The 18,930-nt window shown below is 51.0% G+C and overlaps 1 protein-coding gene across 1 annotated transcript in view; it reads right to left on the reverse strand.

The window, feature by feature from the left end:
• TIAM1 (TIAM Rac1 associated GEF 1) overlaps positions 1–18,930 on the reverse strand; it is a 127,000-nt gene that overhangs the window by 76,607 nt on the left and 31,463 nt on the right. Inside the window, exon 3 of the mRNA XM_040090388.1 lies at positions 5,848–5,907. The gene's annotated coding sequence lies outside the window, so the exon portion shown is untranslated. The remainder of the gene's footprint in view (positions 1–5,847; positions 5,908–18,930) is intronic.

The following is an 18,930-nucleotide window of genomic DNA, read 5'->3' on the forward strand; positions in this document are numbered from 1 at the left end:
CTGGGAAGGATGGGAAAGCAGGGAAAAGCAAGGGGCTTTGCCAGAGGCATGAGACCTCCATGGAAGGGGTGAGTCCTCCCCAAGCAGTGACCCATTGATGGACACCAGCTAGGCAGCAGCTCACCAAAGGAGTCAGTGGTTTTGTGGGTTAGGTGGAAGAGGAGGAGTGGGATGAAGAGGCACCATTTACAAACCAAATCCAGCTTCTTTAATTCCCTCTGAGGCACTGGAATGGCAGGCACAGGCAAGGCTGTCCCTACATTAGGCCAATATTTATGGCAGAAAGAAAACGAAGCGTCACAAGGAATTACTAATTAGATGTTATCATAACCGTGTGTATAACTGAAGCAGCACTCTGGTGTGCTTTGTAAATAATTAGCAAATTAACATTCACAATGCCCCTGCAAGGCAAGTATTATCCCCATCTCCTGCACGGCCCTGGTGGGAAAAAAAAAGACAGTTTTGGCAGATTGTTCCCCTGCAGAGCTGCCTAAACACAGGGAAGGGACATCAAAGAGGAAAGGGGAACCAGAGGCTCAGGAGGGACCTCGTGGCTCTGCACAACTCCCTGGGAGCAGGGGACAGCCAGGAGGGCAGGCTCTGCTCCCAGGGAACAGGGACAGGACAGGAGGAAATGGCCTCAAGCTGTGCCAGAGGAGGTTAAGGCTGTGAGCATTGGCAGGGGCTGCCCAGGGAGGTTTGGAGTGCCCATTCCTGGAGGTGTCCAAGGAATTCCTGGACATGGCACTCAGGGCTCTGGGCTGGGGACAAGGTGAGCACAACTTAGACTCGATCGTCTCAGAGGTACTTTCCAACCTAAATGATTCTGTGATTCCATGATTCCTCATGTGTTGGAGGCAGGAATTGAGAGGAGAAATGCTCTCCACTCCCAGCAGACCCAAAGGAAACCACTCTCAGCAAACTGAGCACACGGCTCCAAGCACGGACCATCAGTGCTGGCCAGCTCCAGGGACATGGCAGGAAGCACCCTGCCAGTAATTCCTCTGTCCAGACAGACCTTCCCTGTCCATCCAATTCTACCTTCCACCCAAGCAGGAGGCCTGCCACAAGGGTCCTTGCTCCCTCCTTCTCCCACACAGAGGCTCCTAAGGGAGAGGGGAGCAAAGCAGCACCACAGCCACCTGCCCACACCCCGCTGGTGTCACTGCCTCCTTCCCCCCACCGCGTGGGGCTGACTGGCACCTCCAAACCCAAGTCACTTCCTCAGCTCGCTGCCAAGTGGTGGGAGCAGGGAAGTGAGGGGAGGGAGCACAAAGGAAGGGGGCAGGAGCACCAACGCTGCTGCGACTTCGTGCCGGATGCACGCTCCGAAAGAGGCAGACTCGCGTCTATTTTAGATGTGCTGCATAAAAATAAAAGATGCCGGTTGACTGCACATGTTCTCATTTTTAGAAAACAAGCTCCAATTTATTTCTTCTATTACCGCCAGATGGTTAAAAAAAAACCCAAAAAACCAAAACACATCTCCCCTCAATGTCACCTCGATGAAAAGAAGCCCTGACCTGGTTTCAACCTCCCCGACCAGAGCACGGCACAGGAACCACACTGTTACCACCTCTCTCAGGGGGCCCTGACCCCACTCACAGCCTGACCCAAAGCCCTCCAGGGCGAGCAGAGATCTGGACCTCAGGTCCTGCCCAGAGGGCCACCAGCACTGACTGTCACAGGATGACTCAGGGTTATAAACATTACAGCTGGCACACAGGGCTGGCACAACTGGACTGACCACACGTCTCTGCTCTATGGCTCAGCGTCTTCCCTGCTTCTCCTTTCCCACTAATTTGTTCCAAGCTGCCTTGAGGGATCTTTTTCCCTTTTAAAACTCACATCAATTTAACTGAAAGAGCAACACAACTTTATATGAAAGTAAATGCTGATTTTCAACTTTCCCTATTTATCCTCCCCTCATTCAAAGCCATGCCACGACATCCCATGTAACTCCATTTCCATATACCTGTTTGCCATTGCTGTGCTGCTCACTAGGAACAAACTTCTCATTTCAAAGCACAATCTGCATCCATCTGTGCCCTCTGTCAGGCATCCACAATGGTGGGGTCCTGCCAAGTCCAGGTGCACCACGTGTCAGTGGGACACGGAATCACTGGCAGAGCAGCTGGGATACACCAAGCTCTCCACCTTGAAGACGCTCATGGCAAAAAGGGAAGTGGGATCAGGTTCTCAGGAGCGGCTGTGCCTGCTCCAAACTTGGGAGGTTTTCAGAGCCTGAGGAGTTTGGTTTAGTCCCAGAGCTGATGCTGGTTTGGGAGGACCCCACACAGCCCTTCCCACCTGACTGGCACAGCGACCCCGAGCTCAGAGGAACTGTCCAGACCATTCCCAAATGCCCAGGACCACCCATGCCTGGCAGAGAGGACATGATCTCCACATCCAGGGGAGATGAGCCACTGCCTTGAAGCCATCTCACAGTTCACGGAATGGCAGGAACTGAGAAGCACAACCAGGGAACACCTTTAAACAATGACTCTTTCCCATGGCCAGCAGGACAGGGAGAGGAGAGGCAGAACAAGTGCAGAAGAAAAGCATGAAGCAACTGGAAGCATCTTCTCTGAACTGAAATCAGAAGTCTTTGGCTATCTTTTGGTACCAGCACGCTTAAAAGAAAATTAAGAACCTCTTAAACCTTGTTCCAAACTACTTTTTGGAGCTCCCATGAGCCCGTTCCCGAATGTCTGCACAGCAGCAGCAACCCTGACAGACAGCAGCTACAGCCGCAGGTCACACGTTCACCTCTGGAAGGGCTGCATCAGGGTCTCACCTGAGCCTCCAGCTTCTAATGCCACTGCTGTGTGACCTTACTTGTACAAATGTGAGACTGAAGGCTCAGACATCCATCATTTCTCTGAGTGATCCCTAAGACTCAGAGTTCATACACAGATTAACTTCTTAAGCAAGCTCAAGGGCAGAGACCTGGTCCTTTTTACTGGTGTACAAGGGTTTTCTCCCAAATTTGTCCCAAACCAGGACAACTGGCAAAAGCCTCGCATTCTGAAAATCATAATAGTTCCAGAACTACTGATTACTTTTCCTCATTTGTACTTTTTTTTTTTAAAGTCCTGCCCGTTCCTCCTACTTCTTAGGAGGTTTTTCAGTATTTGTCTGTTACTTGAATGCTAAAGCCTGATTTAGGATTAAACACAACATTTGGGAGGTGGACTCCAGTGCTGCCTGCTGTCACTGTTCCAGCTCTAAAAAGCTTGGAGAGATATCAGGGCAGATCCTGCTCTGCATAAGTCTCTGTGACCAAAGCTGTTCTCCCTTTATTCTATTCCCCACACACACGCACACAGATGTGATTACTACAGAGGGCACGGGATGGATAGTGGTGAAGAGGTATTAGAGTTGCAATAAATAGGCAGGGAGACCAAAAACACTCTGCAGAGTAACCCAAGAGCTCAGTTTCATGGGCTGCACTGATTGCCCAAAAGCAGAAGTGGGGGATCGTGTGCTGAAGCACGTCAAGAATGCCGGGCTTGGTCACTTGGAGAAATGACTTTTCCGGCGTGGCCCACTTCCCCCACTGCAGCCACACTCGGGGCAGATAAGGGAACTCCTCCAACGCAAATAACCACGCTCTGCTTTTTGGGCTCTGCAGAACCCAGCTGAGCTCCCTCGAGCTGAGCCAAGCCAGCACAGAGGGCGTGAGCATCCACCTCCTCTCCCATTTCAATAACACACCAAACTCAGAGTTTTCTACATCAGCCACGGATCAAAGTCCTGGAGAGGCCCCTGAGAATAAAAAGCACAGAAAACCTCAGGGCTCCTGCACGCTCCCCGTCATGGGATCCCACAGCACTGGTGATCTAGAGCCTCTCCAGGGAGGGGCCTCCTCATCCTCCCTCTCCACCCTGGTCCTCACAGCAGGTGTCCCCTGGGACATCAGGGGCACAAGTGGAGAATCTTTAAAAGCCACAGCAAACAGCCCAACCCCACAGCTGGCAAGAAAAGGTTAAACCATCTATAAAGTGTGTCCATCTGTTACTGGGCTTGGGAGTGAAGTGTTCTGCTGACACTGCTGGGACTACAAGAGAGTCACGCAGGCTCCAAGACACCTCCTTGCTCCTCAGACCTCTCCAAAAATGACCACATCCTGCCCACCTCTTCCAGCAGTCTGGCTCCCAAAACACAGCTGGCCAAAACACCACAATTTTGTTTCCTGGCCATTTTGGCCCCCTGAACTTGCTCGCTGTGCACTGAGCAAAGCCCCGGTGCTGCTGCAAGGAGGGGAGAGGGAACCATGGCCCCCATTCAAAGGACAGCTCAGGCTCAGAGCCACGTCCCCACCACTGGGCAGGGAAGCACAGGAGGGAACTGGGGCTGGATTAGGGCTAACCAGTTGCACAACACGTGGATTTCCCTCTGGATCAGTACCTTGGGCTCATCCACCAGCCCCTGCAGCTGTTTCAGGCTACAAGCACTCAAGACTGGCTCTTACAAATCCCCCTTACAGGGGCACAAAAACATCACAAGCGGCATCTCCCTCCCAAAACTGGAAAAAAAAAACGGATCAACTTCTATGTTTGCCACAGAAGAAGCACCAGGCTTCAGGGCAGTGGCCCCTCTGGCACGAGTCAGTATTTGGTACAACAGAGTGGGAGGAAGGGAGGAGAAGTGGAAACCTCTCCCATCTTTCTGGTATTTTGCCTTAAATGCACTGTAGTTTATGTCCTCAATAAAAGCCTGCGCATATCTTTCCAACTTAAATGTGGATTGGAACCTCGGGATTACTGCCCTGGCAGAATTAACGTATTAGACATAAAAACCGTAACATTTCATTATCCATTGTAAACCACATGCGCTTTCCCCTGGGGAGACTGGAAATATCACCCAATTTCACTATCATTTTCTGTTAACTGACTGCCCTGCCACATGTTCACACACTGGCACGCTCCCTTTGATGATCTAGCAGTCCTCTGGTTTCATTCTTCTTTCTTTATGATGCTGACATCTTTTAAAATCGTGTTTTTCTGTTCTGTTTTTGTCTCTGTGCAGGCACCACACTACAAAACCACTCAGCTGGAAAAAAACCAAAAACTGACCCTGGAACAAAAAACCAGCTCATATTTGTCTAGCTGGAAACATAACATACCATAACCTGATGGCATGTCTATCCTGAAACAAGGATAGAAGGCAACACAGAGACAAGAAAAGCTCAAACACAACAGGCAAGAAGACTCAGACTCATTTATGGGCACAGTGGTCAAGAGTGAGGCACCGAAGAGCAGAATCTCTTCCCTCTGCAGTTTCAACTCCCTCTATCCCTCCCTCTCACTGTTAGGCTGGCTGCAGACTCGAAGATTTGCACAAGGCACGGATTTTGTCTGTCTCTTTGAAAGGTCAAAGCCGAGGAGCAGCACAACCCCACACGGGACGAAGGGGCCAGCTGGCAGCAATTTGGAGTGACCACACAGAGGAAGTGTGGGGAGGAACAGGGGCCAGAGAGGAGCCTTTAAAAGCCTGGGTCACCCTGAGATTGCAACTCAGAGGCTGCCTCGGGGAATCTTTTTATTTAATCAGTTTTGTATCTTTGCAAAGATTAGTGACCAACTGTCCCGATTTAGTGCTGCCATGGTTCTATAAACATTCCTGGACATGCTTGCTCGGATAAAACGTGCAGCTGCTGACACGGCCTCTCATGTAAACATTTCACTCTGCATCTCCAAGAAGCCTTAACATTTTTCTTCCCAAGAGACCACTCGTTCTGCTCTGCGGGCTGGAGAGGGCAAGGGGAGGTGAGCAGAGCGGGAGGAGGGCGGGCAGGAGCTGCAGACACACACCTTCACCAAATCCACCCCAGTCCTTACTCACATGAGGGTGCCACAGCACAGTGCAGGACCAAAGGGAAACATTGGTTGTCCCACGTAGCTCCTGGAACGAAAAAGGAAGATTTAAGGGTCAGCTCGAAGCATCCAGACGCCCAGAGCTGCCGTTCACCGCCTGATCCCCTGAAACACACCTCAGCCAAACTGCGGCAGCCAGACTTTTACCACTCACACCACCTCCTGTCAGTGCAGGGGGGAAATGACTCAAATCCAAATTGCTTCTCACTGTTTGTTGCTGTTTGTGTCTTGCCAGAGCCACAAAAGCCAATTGAGGCGGTTTCCCTTCGGTCTGCGGTCGGTCAGCTCCAGACACTGAGGGCTGCAGGCAGCATTTACTTCTTTTAAAGCAACTCTTTCCACAGGCCTTGGGTTCAGCTAATTGTACCACTGCCACTGATCTGGAGTTTTACAGAAAGCGTGGCTCCCACTTGAACGCTCTCAGCAAAATTATGCTCGGGGTTAGCGTGGATCTCACGGAACAATAACCAGAGGCTTCAGGTAGCAAAACAGAATGTCTTTTAAAAATAAATCTCTAGAATGCCTGCACAATGAAAGCAGTAAAAGGTCACTTATCCCCAGCAAATACCATCCCCACACGCTGCTCAGAGATTGGAAACAGGAGTGGATTGACAACTCCTGAGCATCATCCAGCCGAGATTTCCTATGGCTCCGCTCCCTGACCAGTGCTTCCCATCACCTCAGGACACAGATTTGTGGGAGGCAGAGCTCGCTGACGGCTCCTGAGGGAAAATGGTTGTTCTCCCACACCCGGAAAGCGGGAAGAGCAGAGCATCCCATAGCCAGCCCACCCCAACACACTGAGCCCTCCAAAGCCCTGGCAGCTCCAAGGGCCGGGGATGATGTAACACCATCAGACATCTGCCAAATAAATAAACGAGCTCCAACATGCATTGCTCCAAACCTGCCCAGCAATTTCCATTCCAGAGCAGGAACTTGTACTGGGGTTTAATACTCACTCCAATACATCCCTTTCCACAAAGAAAATCTGTGCCCACTGCTCCAGGAACACGAGTAATCCTCGTAAGCAGATGTCAGCCTCCAAAGCTGAGAAAATGACTTTGTTCCTGGGGATCAGGGAATTTAAAATGCGAGAAGTTGGAAGGTCCTGATGAATTTGGTAACTTAAATCCAGGGAGGAAACACCTGCTCTCTGAACACCCGCCACTGTTTTAGCCATCCAGAATTCCACGGGAATGGTCTCTTGCTTGCTGACAACCCAGCAGCCATGGCCAGAGAGCTGGGAGATAGAGGAGGCAGCTGCCAGGAGCCAGCAGACCCAAATGCCACAGCACTGCCCCAAATGCCACAGCACTGCCCCAGTCCCACAGCACTGCCCCAGTCCCACAGCACTGCCCCACGCAGCAGCTCCCAGACAAAAACTTCCAAGCTGGTGCTGCTTCACAAGGATGCACGAGTTCCTGCACCCACCCCCATGGAGGGACACCCATTCAGCCTAGCAGGGATTTGGGGTCACAGACGCGCAGCTACACCTCCCCTCTCCAGCAAACCACACACAGAAAGAGCAGCATTTCCCAGGTTTTTACAGCAGGTAAAGCACGGCTCTGGGATCTCACAGGGAAGAAGAGGCACAGCCAGAACAAAAGGGATTTTCGTCAAAAAGTCGACCACAATCGGATGTAGTCATTATCTCAGAGATGTGCTTGGTGCAGTCCCACAGGATAAAGCCCTGGGTGGAAGAAGGGCCCATGAAACCTGGTTAATACTCCAGGATCACCTCCTCCAAGCAGCAAGGCAGGAAAGAACTCCAGGAGACCTGTGTGGATGAAGAAGGAGCTCCTGAAAGAACTCAAACACCAAAAGGAGGCTTACAGAGGATGAAAGCAGAGACAGGTAGACTGGCAAAAAGATTGTCCCAGCAGCCAGGTTGGACAGGGCTTGGTGCTAGTGTATGGAAGGTGTCCCTGCCTGTGGCAGGAGCTTGGAATGAGATGGGATTTAAGGTCCTTCCCAACCCATTCTGACTCTTGTGCTGGTTGCCGCTTTGCCTCAGCAGAGCTGGGGTTTCAGGAAAGGCAACAGAAGCTCAGCTGAACCAGGGTGTCCCCCACACCTTGTGGAACCAGGAGGGCTTGGCACAAGAGGGACCGTGTCTGTAGGGAGCTCAGGACAGGCAGCAGCAGATCAGCAACGCTTTTGGGAAATTTCATCCTGTGAAGGATATGGAGATCAGCCTGGAGGTCTTAATTCCTGCTGGCCTGAGCCCTAACGACGGGCAGAGCTGTCGCTGCTCCGCGATGAAATCTGCGCTGATACCCGGGACCAGGCCAGGTGCTGCCCCTACCCACCACCCCCGGAGGGGTGTGGAGAGCCCCACGGAGAGGCTGTGCTGGCCAGAGCCGGCCTGGGCACGCTGCAGCTCCACAGAGCCTCCAGCACCACGGGCTCAGCACGGACAGGCTCTGCCAGGACGCTGGCACCCAACGCCGGTGCCTGCCACAGCGTGCTTCTCCCAGCCCCGAAAACCCTCCTCCCAGCCCCTGCACCATCACAGATGTCTGCCCCCAAGCAGCTCCCTCGGACATGAGGTATTGCCCTCCCTTGCCTGGCTGGGGTTGAAGAGCCCAAGCGATGGACACACGGCTCATGAGCAAGTCCCCAGGAGAAGCAGATCCCAGGCTCCCCAAGATGAGAGCAACAAAGATCCTTCCCCATCCTGGAGTCTCTCTTGGGACAAAACCACAGCCCACTGCCACCAGCAGTGCCAGGAATCAACCCTGCTGCAGGTGAGGCAGGAGCTGTCCTGTAACTAACACTGCAGCAGAGCCCCCACAGGGAAAGAGACCAAATCCAGATTAGGCAGACAAGCTCAGCTCTGACAGCTCCTAAGCTTAGCTTAAAACTAATACGTGTTTAACACGGCACTCAGCACGTGCAGGGTTTTTAATGCATCTCTGGAAAGGCGAGCAGAAAAACAAATGGAAGTGTTGCTAAAAGCTCTCCATTTCCCCATGTAAACTAACAGAAGCTCAGCTAGAATAGCTACAAAGCATTTTTATTTAGTGTAAGAAAAACCTGTGATACCCGAGTACCCTCAGGTCAGAGCACTGATGTTTTCTCCCTCCAGGAGCTCCAGCCTTCTCAGGGATCTGTTTTGTCTTATCTACAAAAGCCTTTTCTTCCCTTCTGCTGTTCTGGAAGCTCGCAGGGAAACCCCAGCATCCCCAACAATTGCTGTAAATCCCCAGTTCTTCTCCTGATTTAAGCACGGCTACAAGAGCCCGGTATCACAGGCCTGTACTTATCCTGGCAAACATGTAACTCCAATTCAACAATCCTATTACATATGCTCCCAGCATTTGCACAGGAGAGATTTAGCTCTTAGCTCTCCGTTGCTTTATCTCTTCCTGGGTTTGCCAGGGCAGAAATTATCTCAGGCTATAAAGGTCATATCCAAACACTTCTATCTTTGCTGCAACTCTGGGGTAAAACTCACATGGCTGCTGTGCACTCTGTGGCTCCCCCAGGACTCTCCAGGCCTCTCTGGAAAGCCTTGGGAAGAGCTGGATGTCCCACCTCCCCAGCATCCCAGCTCCAAGGCACTACCAAAAACACAACCTGCCCCATCCAGGGCTCCCTCCCAGGAGGGCAGGGAGGGGATCCCCCGTCACGCTCCCCAGGATGGCCTCAGAGGTGACAGGTCTGACCAGCTGAAGGGCAAAGAGCCCACCCAGAGCAGAGATGGCAAAACACAACATCAGGAAACAAGCACAGGTATGGATGGAAAAGCCCACCCTCTCTATCTCAGCGGCTTGCCCTCAAGCCTGTAGCTGGGTTAGGAGGATAGATCCTCCCCGAAGTGCCTCGCTGCTGGCGGGGGCACTCATCCCATCCTGCTCTCCTCTGCCTCTGATCCCTCAAACTCCACAGGCCAGGTGCCCCCGGCACTTCCTGTGCCCTGCTCCATCTCCCTGCTTTTGTCAGCAAACTGAGCCACCACCGAGCCGTCCCCGTGCTGCAGCAACACACCCACCTCCTGCATTAAAAAAAATCAAATAAATTAGAGCTAAACCACTTCTGCCTCATTTTTTCCAGGCCTCTATCCATGAGATACGTGTGCAGTTCCTGAATCACCATCTCCTCCACCTAACACTGACACCCAGTTTTAAGGCTGTTTTCCCATCCACCTGCCAGGTACCTCTTCCCTGTGCTCTTGCCCAACACCTGTCTCTTACCTCACATCACACCTCCGACACACTCTTGTCAACTCATGGTTTAGTCACTGTGAGCAAGTCCAAGCCCCAGCCGTCGTTGCCAGCAAGACGCTCGTATCTCCGTGAGAACATCAGCTCAGCTTCCTGGACCCCTGCTCCCAGAAAGTCTGGGGCGGCCCACGGAGCAGGCAGCGCTCTCGAGAAACAACCGTCAGGGCAACAGAGGCACTTCCAGAGGCTTTGGGCTCGTCCTGCAGCAGCTCCACTCGAGGAGCAGCAGCTGGGATGGCCGTGGAGAGGAAAGGAAGCATTGAGACAAACGGTCAGGAAAATCAAGCTGCCCAAACCCACAGCAACTCAGTTCTGGAGCATTAAAAAGTAATTTCCAGAATTAAAATCACCCTGATACTCAAGGATGTAATATTTTTTTTCTTTCCTGGAAAGCACGCCAAGGGAAACAGAGAGCAGGTCACAGGCAGCCCCAGCCGTGCTCCACCAGCACCACTAAAGCAGCTCACAAGAGTTTCTCCTCTTTTTCCCTCCAAAGCCGGTTGCTCTTTGGCTCCCAAGGCCACCTCGCCTTGGGAGCACAGCATCCAACCCCACAAGGAGCCATTCCCAGTAACAAAGCCGGAGTTTCACTCACGACATCGCCCTACAGGGAAACAAAACCCTGCAATATGCCTGGGAATGATCCCAGCTGTTTCCTCTGGAAAACATCTTCTCCCCACCCTTGCAGCACCCTGAACTGCTCTGCCTGTGCTGTTTGGCTCTGTCCCCCGGTCAGAGCCCGAGGTGTGGCTGCTGCAGCCCCTCACCCCTGACCCGACCACTTCCAACATCCGTTTCTCCTCCTCCTCCTCCCTCTCTCCCTCTCCCATCCGGCCCTTTCCCACCAGGCAACAAGCCCAGCCTTTGTCCTCCCCTCCAGGCAGCTCTGATCCCCGTGCCCTCTGCCCACCCTGCTCCCCACCGCATTGTGGCATCCAAACATTGCAACATTTAAGAACGTGCGAGAGTTTCTGGGTGGGGGGGAATTTAAAAAACAGCCCTTGAGTGCGTGCCGAGCGTTTTTATTTCAGACAGAGCTTTCTCCTGACTGCAGATTCCACTCGCTGTGGATACATTCCTCACCTCACCTGTCATCCAGCTCGCCCCACACCACCTGCCTTTTCTCATGGAAAACCTGGACTGGGGTCTTTGCCTTCGGTTTCTGTTCTGCAAGCAACTCTGCAGAGCAACAACACCCTGCAGAAATGTCCCCAGGCTCAGCAGGTTCCCCTGCCCTCACAGCACCGAGAATTCGCTTCCACAGGAGCCTCTGGAGGAGCCCCTCTCCAGGAGGCGCCCGGACACAGCGCCGCAGGTGCAGATCAAACAGATCAAAGAGGGAAACCTCCCCTGTGCTTTCCCTTCAGCTTTGCCTTCCAAGCAGCCTCTCTGATGTGCTGCTTCTCTTTCATCACTGCTCCTTTTTGCCTCCTGGTCCTGTCCATGGCTCTGGCCTTCGATTACGCCGTCAGCTCCATCACCAGGAATATTTTATCAGCGCCTGCCCGGCTCCTCTCTTCCCTCAGACTCACTCTGGGCACCTGCTCCTCCCAAGCCACGTTTTTTCCAGTCCAGGTGATGGCTCTGTTTGCAGCAGGGCAGGAGATCAGAGCTGTTCCAGGGCTGAGCACGTCCCCTGTGGCAAAGCCCCGCTCTGGGAACAGCACAGCGGCACGCAGGAAGGTGGCAATCTGCACCAGATCTCTGTTTATACACATACACACACACAGAAACACTGCCGAGTGCTTTTTGAGAGGGAGGTGGGACCAGAGAGCTCCTCTAACCTACACAATCCCACCATTCTGTCAGCTTCCTGTAAACAAAATAATCCAGGCTGGAGCTGGAAGCGGCTGCTCACTTGACAGCACAGCAGAGAGGTCTTGCAGCTCTGGGTCCCCTCTGCTGTGGCATTTCACTTCTCAAATCAATCACAACTCAGACAGGACATCAAAGGTCTCTTTCTATGCTCTACCCCTGGAAATCCTCCCGTAAGGAAGGAGATAATTGCACCTGCTTAAGGCTCAGGAACATCACCACATCGACATTCAATTATTGTGGCACCTGGAAAAACAGGATAGAGAAACCACCCAGTGAACGTCCCCACTGCCCAAAAAATACTTCATGCTTCTCCCTTTCCCCAGTGCTTTCTGACAGGGAAGGCAGGGGTGATTTCTGGAGACAGGCTATTTCAATCTAATCTTTAATTTTATTTGGCAGCCCGTTCCCAGCCCAAAGGTGTCCGTGCCTTCCAGGGGCATTTTCCAAAGGAGCAATTCTGCTCCTGGAGAGCGAGGAGCTCTCAGGCAGCACCAGCAAAAGGGAGATGATGTTCAGTTTGACAATGAGACTCTCAGTGGGCTCTGAAATGTCACTCCCACACCTCGCAGATGCAGTTGGCTCAGCCCTTGTTTCACAGGAATGTACTGGAGCTCCTTTTGTAACTGATACAAAATGTTTCACCAGGCTGGAGCTTTAATTTGGGGAAAAAAAGCTCTCCTTCCCTTTCCATTGAAAGGCATTTTTATTAATTGTCTTGAACATATTTAAGCTGTTCCATCCTTTTTAAAGACACTTTTCTAGGGACAAACCATGTCCTTAAGTAAAACCCATATGGCACCAAGCTGAACTAAAAAAGCCCCAAAACAACACAAAACCCAAGCTGCTACATCCAGAAGGTGGATCTTCCACCTATCACCGTTCTTGTCCCTGACTTTGCCAGAACTTTTTACTGTGAATAACTCTGGAAGGATAACCAGGACAAATGTTTGTATAATGGCAGCTTGACAGTGCCACTTGTTTGGAAACAAGCGTGTAAGATAAAGCACAACTGGAACGACAGGAAGAAAACCAAGCGAGAGGAGACACCAAAAACCCGAGGGAGAAAGGTAACACGAGTTCCACGGAGTTCTGGTATCTCATCTCACAAGTGAGCCCATCGTTTCAGTACCAAAACTAATCTATTAGATGAGCTTTTCTTTTTAGCATCCATTTTCAATCCATATAAAAATTGTCCCAAAAAGCCTTAAGCACCATCGCTGCAATCTCCACATCCTTTCTTACCCCTTCGCATTTCTTGCTCCTCACTGGCCAAATGCAGGTGGAAAAGGAGGAAAGCCCTACAAAGCAGCCCAACTTCACTGTATCCTGAATCCTGGATATAGGAAAATGTGTACGTAGAAAGCAAAATGTATTCCCAAGTTGATATTTCACTCCAGAATAAAGCTTCCATTTTTATCCTGTGGCAACTCAACCTCCCCTCCTTGCCAGTCCTGACTTGGAACTTTGTGCTGTGACACTTTCCAAGGGCCCAGATCTATACACCTATGTGCTGCTCTTCAACTTCATCAGCTAAACACACCAGATCTGTCTCCTAGGGCTGGAACAACACTATTTGCTCTCTGTTCCATCACACAAAGTTTAAAAGTTAACTCAGTTAGGTTGGTTATTTCTCTTAAAAACTAAGGCAATGGTCACTTCATCGCTGGCAATAAAACCAGCTTGTCATTAGAACTCATCACAGCTCTGTAAATTGCTCTTCTGCTTCCACAGGAGGCTGAATTTTCTTCTTGGAGAACACTGGCTATGAACAAATATTCCCTTTATATAAATCTAAATCAGCCCATGGACTGGCTGCTGCTATTTGGTTGGAGAAAGGAAGACAAGCACACCCCACACCAAATCCTGTGCAGTTGTTCTCCTCCATGACACAAACACTTGGCAGGCTTCCAGTGTAAAATTTATGCACTAAAATTAGCTCTCACAAGTGCAATCAATTGCAACAATCAAGCATAAATAATTCCAGGGAAAGGAAAAAAAACAAACCAAAGAGGTGAGCATGGCAAACAATGCCAGAGCACTGCAGTGGCTCCTCCATGGGTCCATCCCGGGGTCCAGCAGAGTTTTCCTGCCTGTTGTTGGCAGGGCTGCAAACACAGCACGTTTTACCCTCCTGTGTGCTGTACCACAGCCATGCTCCAGTGCCAGAGCACAGCTTTCTGCAGGTTTTTTTCCCCCTCTTGAAACAACAACTGGTGAAAGTCATAATAAATGTTACGTTGGAAGGAAAGGCAGAAAATGTATATAAACTCCTGGCAGCCAAACACATATGGCAGGAATATGCTGGAGAATACAGAATGCTCCAGAGAACACAAGGAATTACAAGCCCTCCCTGGGTGACTGAGTGTAAATATTACCGCTGATGGGCTCTCCTCTCCCACACACAAATAAATATCTGTGCCCCCACCTTAATCTGGGCTGTCCTCTGTCTCCTTACACCAACAATCTACATAACTTCTGGCCCCTGAGAACCTATATCTTGCATGTCATCACACATTAAAACTCAACTACCTGCCACTGTTTCCATTCCTTTCCAGGCTTTGGGGTGGATTTCTCTTTCAAACAGGTCACAGCTGTATTGTAAAGGAGTAGAGACAGATGAACGAGCAGATGGTGTTAGAGGCACATTCTAGTGATGTGAGGAGCACAAGAGGCCGGCATGGTACAGCCTGATCAAACCAGCAAAGCCCCTGGACCACAGAAATGTCTCCTTTCCTCAGTGCCCAACAACAGATGCTCTTCTGACCCACACCTGTCCCGCCACAGACAAAACCAAGCATAAACTCTTCATTCTTCTCATCACCTAAAAGCTACTTTAAACCCAAGCACACTGAGAACATTTGGGATTATTTCATACTTTATAAGAGAGTATTTACACTTCAATGCAACTGTAAAGGATAAAAGTTATGCACAAAACGTAGGGGTGAAGTCAAGTTATCTAAAATTCCTCACTGTGAGTTTGCATCAAGAGCAAAAAATACTTAGGGAAAGATTTTTTTTAAATGTATGAGCTACATACATGGGATAGTTTTAAATATAGCAAAAAATGGAGACGGCTGAAGGAAAGGATCTGGAGGAGAATGAAGCTGATAATCAAGAATGGTAACAACACCCACCACAACCAGGCTGCAGGACTCTAAAAGCAATGGGGAGAGAATCTTTGCAAAAAAGCTTTGCCACAGCAGAAGATGAACGACTCTCCATAAATCTCACAGTGCTATGGAAATGCAGTGATATCCCAAACACAGGAATCTTCTTAGACTGGAGAGACAGCGAAAAGAAACCGGCCCCACTCCAAAAGAATCTTAAAATATTTCCCGTGCTGACTATCACAAAAACAAACAGCAGCAGAGAGCTGCGTTCCCAGAAAGGAGAGCCCTCCTGGAGAGGCTGCTCTGCTCCTCGGGAGGGACCTGTGGTGCTCCAGGGGCACCAGCAGCCTCTCCAGCAGGAATTCCAGCCCTGGCATGGCCAGTCTGGCACCAGCCATGTGCCCAGGCAGGTGACTGCCCAGGCAGCAGGCACGAACACTCTCACGCACGTGGGAACGCCTGGGCGGCACAGGCATTTCCCTCAGCACGGGAACACCATGGGAACGCCTCTCCTGCCCCAAACAGCATCTCTGGTGCACCAAGCCCATCCACCCCGGGTTAATTCTGTCCCACCCCACACCAGAGACACAACTGAGCGCCCGGGGAGACCCCAGAGCCGCGTCCCGAGGCTGCGAGAGGCTCTGCCACCCTGGCAGCAGCTATTTCTGGAGATCTCTCTGATTGCTAGGGCAAGCTCCCAGCAATAAGCACCATCCTCCAGGCAGGGTCTCGTGTGCCACTCAGGAGAGGGGGAAGGAATTGAGAGGAGGGATGACTAAGCGGGGGAACGTGAGAAACCAAACAAAATGCCAGCCTGGGGAGAAAAACACGGCCATGGCTTCCATCAGCTGAACTCCTACGTGAAACAAACCTGGCTGGACTGAGCCAACAGAGCCCAGATCAGCTTGAAAGACATTTCCAAAGGCTGCACAAGGCCCCCTGCTGCCCCCCAGGCAGGACTAACTCCATCCAAACACCAGCTCTGAGCCAGAGCATGTGTTCGTACGGCTCTCCTGGACTGCTGCTCCTGGTGCTTTACCCCAGGGAGTCAGCAAGGCAGACAGAAAGGAAGCACTGAGCCCTCAATTGCACACCAAGTCTCCTGCAAAATTAGGAAATTGCTCCAGATGCTCAAAACCCCACAAAAATCTGATGGATCAGGTTTCTAGGAGCTGTATGCATGGACAGCTTCTCATTTTCAGAATTACCGGAGCCTTGGTTTGCACCAGCCTCTTACACATCTGGATAGTCTTACATAGTTTACACAAGACCATGACAGTTTTCTATCCTTTTCTATCTCTTATTTTGAGCTTCCAGCTCAAGAAACATCTTCAGAAAGTTAACAGGGCAAAGGTGGTAAAGAGAGGACGAAGCTGGGGGGGTATGAACTCTGTTCCCTTTTTTCCCACAAACAGCAAAAAAAACCCTCACACAATAATCTCACTTAGGCTTCTAAATAACTCAGTTTTGAAAAATGGGGTTTAAGCACCACTGAAACCTAAGACCATAAAGAGAAAAACACATGTGCACGTGGACTGAAGAAAGCAAACAGCTTTTCAAAACAGAACTCTTGACACACTCCTAAGGAAAGTGTTTTTTATTTAAACCATCATCAGCTGAAGGGCAGGAGAAGGACTCCAGCACATGTCAGCAAGAACTCCCACTCCACATGGGCAAAAACACTGACACAAAAGTAAACTAATTGCTTCCTAAGCTGCTGAGATGCCATTATAAATTACTACCTATATTTATGTATATGTCCATGTGATACTTGTACAGGAACATATCCACTTATCATAATTCAGAGCTTTTTTAAAATAACTTCAGGAGAGAATTTGATCATAGAACAACACCTGGTATAAAAAGACTAAAGAGGAAGACATGCTCTAATCCAAGTGAAATGCCCCTCAGTCAGGAGACACAGCCTGACTGACAGAGATCCTTGCAGGTCTCTTCCAACCTCAATGATTCTGTGACTCACTTCTCCACCTCCCATTAGAGGAAATACAGGTCAATAAAGATTGGGAAGGAACGTGCCTGCAGCATGGCTAGGATGCTGAAGTGGTTACAAGTTCGTTGGAGCACCAGGAAGCTCATGGGGAGGATGAGAATTCACAGATAGGGAAGGAGGATGGAAGACACCAGGAGGTCTGAGGAATTTGGGGTGAGATACACACACAGGCTCACCCCATCCCTCTGAGTCTAAAAGGTGCTTTAATCTGCCTCAGACCTATATGAACAAAGACCATAGAAACGACTGCCTACAGCAGCCTGGGAAAGAGGAATTCTGCTATCAGCTTTCACCGTGCAGCTTCATGCTGGAGAGGAGGGAGGAGATGGAGGAAGCCCAGTGCCCGAGGCACAGCTGCCCTGGGATGCTGGATCACCCCGCTCAGATGCTGCATGCGCCTCTGGAAGAGCGCTGGAGTTGATGGAAAGGTCAGCCTGAGCTGCTGCACTTCTGTTTCCAGCCCTCCTTCCTGAGCTGCACAGTATCTAAATTAATCTGGGTCTTTGGGCTCGTCGGCTTTTACTGCCATTTCTTAGGGCAAAGCCCAGCTTTCAGGCACGGCTGAAATCCCCAGACAAGTTCACGGAGCGCTTTTTGCAGCTCGCCTTCGCCCTTACTCATCCCCGTGCGCTCCCTTAAGCGTCTCCTAAAAACCCAAGGAAGGAAATGCTCTTAGTCTCCTCCTCATCCCCCGCTCCCTGCAACATTTTAATCAGGACGGGCTGCCTGCTCCCCCCAGGAACAGCCCTGCTTTGAGGGATTGTGCTCCACGGGTCACACCAAGGGGTCAGCCTGCACCAATTCCCCCTCCCCAAATCCTGACCTCCTGACTGGAGGATGCCAGAGGGCAAGAAATCCTGCTTCTGTGCAACAAGGCATTGCTAAAGGCAAAATTCCTCTTTTTTCTTTTCTACATCCTTGACAAGTCTAGGAGAACTGGGATTGTGCAGCCTGCACAAGAGAAGGCTTTGGGGTGACCTAATTGCAGCCCTCCAGGAGCTGAAGGAGCTGCAGGAAAGATGGAGAGAGACTGTGTAAAAGGGCCTGCAGTGACAGGAGAAGGGGGAATGGCTTCCCACTGCCAGAGGACAGGGTTAGATGGGATTTTGGAAAGGAATTCCTGGCTATCAGGGTGGTGAGCCCTGACACAGGGTGCACAGAGCAGCTGTGGCTGCCCCTGGATCCCTGGCAGTGCCAAAGGCCAGGCTGAACAGGGCTTGGAGCACCCTGGGATAGTGGCAGGTGTCCCTGTCCAGGGCAGGGGATAGCACTTTAAGGTCCCTTCCAAGCCAAAGCATTCTGTGACTGTGATTCTGTGATCTGTGTGTCTATTGCCCCACAGCAGAAATCATCCTACACCCACCAAAATCAGGCAGGAATTTACTGACTCTGCTCAGACGCTGCAGGGACTGAGCCAAAGCCTGGAAACCTGCACTGGCCAGCCCACCACAACAGAACCCCTTCCCTTGGCCAGCCCACCACAACAGAACCCTTCCCTAGGCCAGTTTCACTGAAGTACAGGAGCGGGAAGAAGGAAATAGTAAAAATAAAGGCATTTCAGTAACAACTGGAAACTCTGAGTTAAACTAATCAGGGCACTGCATTGGGGCAAGGGGACACAGAAACCACCCAGACACAACCCACCATGCCCCCCTGGCAGGGTCAGCTGCTCAGATTCAACAGCCCCCATCTGCCAGGGCTGGCAATTTGCAGCTGGAAACTCTCAGGGAGGGCTACACTATGTAATTTCCATGTCTTAGTTTTACACTGGCAGCTTGGTAGTGAGGGAAACCCTGAGGGGGAACCAGGCAGCAAGGGAATGGGGGCAGGAGAAAGAAGCTCTCCAGCACCGCTTCCACCCTGCTCCTGCACAGTCCTGGTGCCAC

The sequence above is a fragment of the Hirundo rustica genome, chromosome 2 (assembly GCF_015227805.2).
Source record: "Hirundo rustica isolate bHirRus1 chromosome 2, bHirRus1.pri.v3, whole genome shotgun sequence".
Taxonomy (NCBI): Eukaryota; Metazoa; Chordata; class Aves; order Passeriformes; family Hirundinidae; genus Hirundo; species Hirundo rustica.